The 8752-nt window shown below is 38.5% G+C and overlaps 1 pseudogene; it reads left to right on the top strand.

Annotated features, from left to right (window-relative positions):
* Positions 1 to 1919, top strand: part of LOC102495876 (60S ribosomal protein L32 pseudogene) — a 22489-nt pseudogene extending 20570 nt beyond the window's left edge.
* The last annotated feature ends 6833 nt before the right edge of the window (positions 1920 to 8752 follow it).

The raw sequence follows: 8752 nt of genomic DNA, 5'->3' as shown, positions 1-8752 counted from the left end.
TTTGGACGTTTGATGGTATCCAGTACTTCTCGCATATTATTCTAAAATTTTTGGGCCATTTTCTCAGTCTTTGTGGTGGATTTTTCTAGGCCAGCCATTTTCTCTTGTACATTTGAGATTCTATTTTCTGAATGATCTAGTCTGCTTTTAATACTTTCAAAGGAGATGTTGACTTCTTGTATTATAGACTTCATCTCTAGCAGTTCCGTTTGAGTCTTTTGTAAAGTGTGTAATTCCTCTTTTAGATCTTACAAGAATTTACTCATCTCCTGGAACTTGTCAACTTCTTTCTCTTTTCTCTTTAGCAGTTCATTATCTCTCTTTTCTTCCATCTCTGTTAGTTTCGACATTATGAATGCTCTAAATTCCTTATCAGACATTTCCATGATTTTCACCGAACTGCTTGTGGATGAAGAAGAGTTACTCTTTTCTCCTTGGAGGAGAGGTATTTTCTTGTTTTCCCATATTTCTCGTGATCCAGTGGTGATTTCTTGTCATCTGATAGATGGTGTGTTTCTTTCAAATTCTTGAAGTTCAGTCGCTAGCTCGTTTGCTGGAGGCTGAATTATCAGTAGAAAAATCTTCATTCCCTGAAATATCTAGTTCTCTGGAGTCATGTGGAACCTTCTTCTGGAGGCCCGGCCTCTTCTGCTTCTAGCTCGTTTGCTGGAGGCTGAATTATCAGTAGAAAATCTTCATTCCCTGAAATATCTCTATTGTAGTGTGTTTTTGAGATTCTTCTATATTTGTACATGTTTCCTTTTTCTTTGCTAAGTAAATAGTTCACTATTTCAATAAACCATGCTTTGTTTATTCATTCATTAGTAGGTAGACATTTTGGTTGTTACCAGTTTTTGGTTATTAGTAATACTTGTACAAATACTCATATTTAAATCTTTATATATAAATGTGGGTCTATGTTTTCATTTCTCTTTGATAGACAGTTATGTGTGGAAGTAGTGGATTACTTGGTGAGTTTAACTTTTTAAGGAGTAATTAAACAATTTTTCAGTGGAATAGTGGTACCTAATTTCTTTAAAAATCATTATTTTAACGTTGCCTTTTGTTTTTTACCTGCTAGAGGGTACATGTGCTCACCAGAGAGAGGGAGGGAGGGAGAGAGAGAAAACACTCAAGGAGTGTGGTCATCAGCTAATCCTTTATCTTCTATTTTTTAACCCCATCAGGATTTTGGACTTGCACACACACAGAGCATATTTTAAAAATTGGAATATGGACTGTGGTCAGCCATGTGGGATCTGGTTTCCTTTCATGGCACTTAACTTCTGCACTATGGGGCTGGCATTATGTTGCATTTGACTAAAAAACCATACATACCTTCAGATTTTAAGAGCAGAATTCTCCCCCCACTGAGAATATTAGTGGATGAGAAAAGGTAGCTAACAGCTGAGCAATGAGTATAAGGGTACTTAAAAACTTTATGAATTTGAAGTATGAGTTTAGCCCCTCTTCCTCTGGGCAGCCTGCGGAGGTGGCAGCTACTTTCTACGTGGATCATGGCTGCCTTCAGACCTTGTGAAGCCCAAGAGCCTCAAAAGGACCAAGAAGTTCATCCAGCACCAGTCAGACTGCTGCATCAAAATTAAGGGCAACTGGCAGATACCCAGAGATATTGACTATAGGGTGAGGAGAAGATTCAAGGGCCAGAGCTCAATGTCTAACATTGGTTATGGGAGCAACAAGAAACAAAGCACATGCTGCCCAGGGGCTTCCAGAAGTTCTTGGTCCACAACCTCAAGGAGTTGGAAGTGCTGCTGATGAGCAATCAGTCTTACTGTGCTGAGGTTGCTCACAACGATTCCTCTAGGAACCGCAAAGTCATTGTAGAAAGAGCAGCCCAGCTGGCCATCCGTCCCCAATCCCAACACCAGCTGCTGCACAGTGAAGAAAATGAATAGACAGCTTACGTGCATGTTTTGTGTCTAAATAAAACCACAAAAACCAATAAATAAATAAAGTACGAGTTTATTTTGGTGCAAAAAATAGTAGAAATCCACGTATAGTTTTTTCATAATAGCCATTTCCCATGAAGTTGTTCAAGACTCCTAATATTTGACAGAATGATTGGTTTGACCTTAAATAATAAAATAATTTTTATTTTGATTCATTCATTGGTCTTGATCCTCAAAATAATACTGTGAAGGGCTTGGTGATTTTCCTCCCTTGGCTGTGATTAAGTACCTGCTAAGCAGGAGAGCCTCACCATGCTCAGAGAATGCTAATTTTTCTTACAGGACTTTGCTCACAAATAGGGTTTCTGGATGTGGTATATGCTCTAAAGCTAAGGAAAATGAAATGTGAAGTCTTATGAGGTGAAGAAGAGAGTTACAGTTTCACACTAAACCTATGGCAAACAAATACTTTAATTATTAAACTTTCTACTTCAGTGATAATAGTAATGCAAAACAGTTGATTTAATTTTGAAAACCAAAGTATCTTTTTGTTAGAATATCTAAACTTGTCCCTGTTAAATCCCTGTTTGGGACTAACAGGAGGAAGAAACTTAAAATGATCTTTTGTTATTTAAAGGCCAAATGCATAACCAGTTGGCCTCAATTTTACTTCTGTCTCTTGACAGCTTAGGGTTTCTCTCGGCCCCATTGTCCTTTCCTACACGAAGAGGCATAGGACCAGAGGTCTCTAAAGTGAGTACTGGGGATGCGATCTGCAGTCTGTTTCGTAGATGTCATGAAGCATGCTTATGGCCAGAGGCAGGCATGTCTGGGCTGGAATTAAAGTTTTGCCACTAATTAAGTGAATGTGGATTAGTACCTGGCATAGTCAGCCTTAGTATTACTACTTTTTAAATTATTGCTAAAGGGCTTGTGTGCTTATAGAAAGAGACAGAAAAAGGAGAAAGCATACCTTAATGAGGTACAATCCCTTCTCCTCCATTGGTTCACACTGTCAGGAATCTGAACATACACACACATGTGCTTGATACGTTTTTAAGCTACTGGGACTGGGATTTGACTAACCATGTGAGGGCTGGCTGGCTCCCTTAACCACTAGGCTATTGGCCAACTGTCTTAGTTTTGACTTAAGAAAATGGAGTTAATAACCGTATTTCCTTATTAGGTTGTTGGAGTACTGAGCAAAATAGTTTAGGAAGAGTGCTTAGCAGAATGGCTGATACCTAGTCGATGCTGAATAGATAGGTAATTTTTTTTTACTCTGCTCCAGTCAGGTAATTTATGCCAACTAAGTTATAAGCATGAATCTTCATCTCTTTTGTTGTGGTGCTATCTGTCTTAAAATTGAGTGAGAGAAACTAAACATTTTATAAAATTTTCTAGAGTCACTGAAATTTGAATATTGAATTCCTGATATTATGTTGCAGCCACCATATTGAGAGGTGGGTTTTCAGAGCTTAACTCTAGTGGCATTCTCTGCCACTTACATTTTCGTAATTTGTAAGGAAAATGTACACATTTGGTTAGCATCATTTCCTCATATATACATAAGCCAAATGCAGATTTAAAATGAGATAACTGACTCTGTTCTAATCATATTCCCGATCTTGTTATCCAAGTGAAAAATTACCGTACATTTCATTACACTGGGCTGCTGAGTTGTTGAAGTCTTATAGCCAGTACACAGTGAGTGTGCACCTTCTTTTCATTTGCCAGTACCACTCAGCAGCTGGCTAGAAATAATAGGTTTAGCTCGGTCACTTATATTCATCTCAGATTCCATGAAGTGTGATAGAAATATCTCAGAAAAATGTCCTGACAAGAAAAGGGTTAGAATAGTGATTTTGATATCTCTGGGAACAGGAATAAGTGGTTTTCCCCTAAAGGAGGGAGGTAAATGCAGAAAAGGTAATCTATCTATCTATCTATCTATCTATCTATCTATCTATCTATCTATCTATCTATCTATTTCTCATGAAGCTGGTTTTGGAATAGTCAGCTTGAAGCTATCAGGAGACTTCTATGATTGCCAGGTAATTGACTTCACTTGTGGGCTAGACCAAATTGCATTAATTGAGTTGATCACAAATAATAGTCTCAAGCACCACTACATCTTGTGAATAATTACCTCAGGTACACAATACTATAATTAAGACTCTAGTTCTAAATCATACTTACCCAATTTGTTCTTGCCTGCTAAGTGAGATATCTCAAGTGGCTTAAATTTAGCAGCTAACACTGTAGGGTTGTTACTGTAGGGTTGAAAAGAGGGAACCTTACTGCCGGGCTATAATTACTGATTATGTAGTCTTAAATTTTATTGTCTAAAAGGCTAGGCAGATCACACAGTCTAGTGAGTGCTACGGTTTAAGTGCACCCCACCCCCAATTTCATGTGTTAACATTTGGTGAGCCATGGTAACAGGATTAAGGGGATGAAAACTTAATCTGATTATTGTGTTTAAAGATAAGACTTTTGGGGACCAGCAGATGGCAAAATGGTTACGTCACTGAACTCCATGTCAGTCGACTGCAGTTCGTTACCGTACCTGGTAGCTTAAACCTCACACAGGGTACATGTGTGAGCATGCCCAAAATCCTGAGAGAAGAATAGAGGAGTAGGGGTTGTGGCATGGTCATCCCACCTGAGGAGTAATTTCTCACTTTCTGTCTCTCTGTCTCTGTCTCTCTGGCGAGCACATGTGCCCTATAGCAAAAAATCTCTCTTGAAAAACAAGAGGGGGGCTTTTGGGAAGTGATTAGGCATCAAGGTGGGGCCCTAGTGATTGAGTGCTGGTGGGCTTATAAGGAGAGAACAAGAGAGGTGTGCTCTACTCTTGTCACACCCTTTCTTTTCACCACGTGAGGCCTTCTGCCATGTTAGCTACTAGACAGAAGACCATCACCAGATATGACCCCTTGACCTTGGACCTCCAAACCATGAGTTGAATAAACCTCTATTCCTGTAAAGCACCCAGTTTCACGTATTTTCTGTTATTAGCAATAGAATGGACTAGAATAGTGAGGTGCAGCAATGCTATAACTGGGGCAGTTCCTAAAGAGTACCATGAGCTTCCATTTTCAACCATTTTTTTTAAATGTTATCTTCTAGTTTTTCTATGGTTTCTCACAAACATTTACTTTACATATCAAAAAATTTTGCTCATATTACATAGTTCTTGACAGTTAACAACTTTCAAAATTTAAAAAAAATCAATTTTAAAGATAATTTTCAAAATATTTGTTATAATTTTGTGACACAGTAATAACAGAGACAGTATGGTTTTAAACATTTTTGAGAATATATTTACATGTCAACAACTCAAACTGTTGAAAAGCAAACACCCAGCACACAATTCACACACGAACCTTCCCAACTCAGCTCTGCCTACCAAGTGTTCTGTGGTTTACCATCTGCAGAAAAGATTGGTCGCTTTCTTCTTTCAGATTCTTCTACAAGGTAATCCTCTGATTCTGGCTGCTGTTTTTGCAATCTCTATTGATCAAAATGCTGGACTGGAAAAGTCCAGGTTATCTTATGGTAAATATTCTTTCATATGACTTCTCTAATTCTCTTTGCTAAGTAGAACTGTTTATGGTACCAGGCAATCTTTCCAAGACCTTCTGTTGACTTTCTTGAGATCTACCTTAGATCCACAGTTTTCTGGTTTCATCTTCAGATATAACATTCCAGTCAAAGCCCTGGCAATGACGAGTATTTCCTATTTCTGATGCAAGGCAATAGGTATTATTGAACCATTCTGCCACAAAATAAGAATACTCACGAATGTTTTCCAATTCCAGAGAGGTCAGGAAGGGAGAAAAGTTTATGTTTCAGTTTAAACAAACAAAAAATTTTAACAAATTGCTGAACCTATCAACAGCTCAAAAAGAAAGAAATATTCTTACATCTGGAAAACAAAGCATAGAAGAAAATCAGTAATGTTTTAGTCAAAAGTCAAAACATTCTGTTTCATCAGTTCAGTTGCATGTAATCAATCTTCTGTTGAATTTGCAGTGTTACTGTGGTCTGATCTTTCCATTTAAATCCTGGAAGTTAACATTCAACGTTACTATGGATATTTCTGGATTATTCTGGATTTATATGGATTATTGATATTTCTTTTTTCAAATCATGCAAGAACTTCCTTACCTCCTAGAACTCATCTCTTTTCTATTGCACCTTCTTGAGTTCATTGTCTCTCATCTCTTGTATCTCATTTAGTTTTGTCACTATAAATATTCTGCATACTTTGTCTGACATTTTTACAAATTTCATTGTATTGTCTGTGGATGATGAAGGGTTGTTCTTTCCCTTGGGGAGAGATGTTTTCTTGATTTCTCATTTTTCTTGTGCCTCTGTGGTGGCTTCTGGTCATCTGATGGATTATACATTTCTTCCTAATTTCTTGGAGTTAATTCTGAGTGTTCAGAGGTGTGAGGGAGGTGATCGGCAATCTCTCTGCAGTTCCGTTTCCCTGATGTCACCAAGCAATCTGTGCTTTTGACTTTGGAACTGGATATTACAAAGGCCTCACAATTTCTAGGGAATAGATGCACCTGGGCTGGGCCAGAGGCATGTGGGAGGTTTGAGCAGAGATTCTTCAATCACCTTGGTCCCTATACACAGCAGGGCACTCCTCAGATATAAATGGTTTTTGCCTGAGTTTTGGGGTATGGAAAATGGAGTTTAGAGCAGAGATTCTTCAGCCGCCTTGGTCCTTTTCTGATGACTTTTAAGCCACCTAGGGCACCTTGGACATTTTCACATACAAACCCCCATTTGCAAAAAATATATATATTTTTGTCAATGATAAGAGAGATTCTGGCCAGAGGGGTCTGTTCCACTTCCACCTTAAGGATGGGAGTTTTCTAGCCCCCTCTCTGCTCTTCTCTCTATGCACTACATTCTTCTAAGAGCATACAGTGGAATCACTGTACAGGACAACCCCTGGATTCTCCTCAGATAGCCAGGCTTGACTAGCTAGGTAGGCCATTTACTGCTTTTGAGCCATGGTTCTTTATGTGAAAGGGGGATTATTAAGATTATAGAACAAAAATAAAATAAAATGATAGGAAAGGGGGATTATTAAGATTATAGAACAAAAATCAAATAAAAGGACAGGGTAATTGGGATGAATGTGAGTCTAATATAAATTAATAAATGTGAAATGTCCTATATATACAAGTAGTTTTTAAAAAAATACTGTTACTATTTTATTACTGTCTCTGTATAACTCATATAACTTCCTGCCCATCTCTAGGCCACTCTTCCCCTTGATTTTGGCCCTGCTAGCCTAGACCTGCTTCTGCTGCATCCCAGTATTCACTCCCTGTCCCTACTTGTTTTCTCCAATCTGATGGATCCTCTTTATTGGCTCTTCTTTTTAAGATTTACAGATTTTTTTTAGAGGGTTTTTTTTTTTTTTTGTAGTTGTTGTTGTTTTTTGCTATAGGGTGCATGTGCTCACCAGACAGGGAGAGACAGAGAGACAGAAAGTGAGAAATCACCCTGCAGGGGGGATGGCCATGCCGCAATCCTTTCTCCTTCATTCTCCTCTCGGGATCTTGGGCACGCACGCACACGTGCCCGGCGTGAGTTTTAAGCCACCAGGTCCTGGACACGAACTGTGGTCCACTATGCCAGAGTCCAGCTACATAGCCATTATGCTAACTGCTGGTCCCCAGATGGCTTTTTATGTGATTATTCAGCTATGGCCTTGTCAAGGCTTGTTTATCCAGGCCTCAGCTGCTATATCACCTGCCAAACAGGATCCTACAGCATGATCCCCTACATAGGATAACTTCTGGGTATCTCTCAATGATGTTAATGCTTCATTAGAAGCCTTCTGAGAAAATCAGTTTCTGCAAGAGTTTCTAGAATACTACTTCTTAAATGGACCACTTGCACTGGAATCACTTGGAGATGAACAAAAGGCACACCTCTGTGTTCTACCCCAACTGACTGCTTTAGGTCGGGGTGGTGGTAGGGCTGAAGTCCAGGCACTTGTCTTTTGATAAAACATTCCATGTAATACTTAGGCACTGTGAGGAACTTTCCTGCTGCCTCTTCATCTCTAACCAAAACCCCTAGGCCTTGTATGTGCTTTTGAAACAGCAACAGCAATAAAAATAATAATTAATAACACACAATGATTGCTTACTACATGCCAATAACTACCCTAAATGCTTTTACATTCATGATTTTATTCATAAAATAAATGTGTGAACTATGTATGTGTTATTATTCTCACTGTTCAGATTAGTAAACTAAAGCAACGTTAGGACAAGTATTAAAGGTAGGATTCAATTCTAAGCTGATTTAATGGAAGTTGCTATCTCTTTAATTTCTACATTACAAGTCTCTATTCTTGGAACTCAAATTTGCTTCTTATTTGTGGACTGTACTTTCCATGTGTTCCCAAAGACTCTCAACCCATTCACCCATTCATGCCATTTCATGAGTACATATTGGCCCTGACCTGGTCCATCTGTGGAACCTGGTTCCTTTTACTTGACTTTCCCAACACAAGTGTGTGTGTGTGTGTGTGTGTGTGTGTGTGTGTGAATATGTAGAAAAATTTAAGTGTTTGAACTGGTATAGGGGATTACTTAATATTTGCTTAAAATTAGCAATTATATTTCTTGTCCCTAAAAGGCTTTCTTTTCTTGCTAAAAGAAATTTTGGAGTTGCCAAATTTCTCTACAGATCTATCACATTGACGGTATCCCTATGCCTTGTTCTTTGCTTCACTTTCTCCTGATCTTCCCTTCCCTATTTTAAAATTCGAAGATGTCACAACATAGAAAACGCTTAAT

Source organism: Tupaia chinensis, unplaced genomic scaffold, assembly GCF_000334495.1.
Source record: "Tupaia chinensis unplaced genomic scaffold, TupChi_1.0 Scaffold000370_1, whole genome shotgun sequence".
Classification (NCBI taxonomy): domain Eukaryota; kingdom Metazoa; phylum Chordata; class Mammalia; order Scandentia; family Tupaiidae; genus Tupaia; species Tupaia belangeri.
Note: the sequence above shows the minus strand (reverse complement) of the source record. Positions and strands in the feature narration are given on the sequence as shown.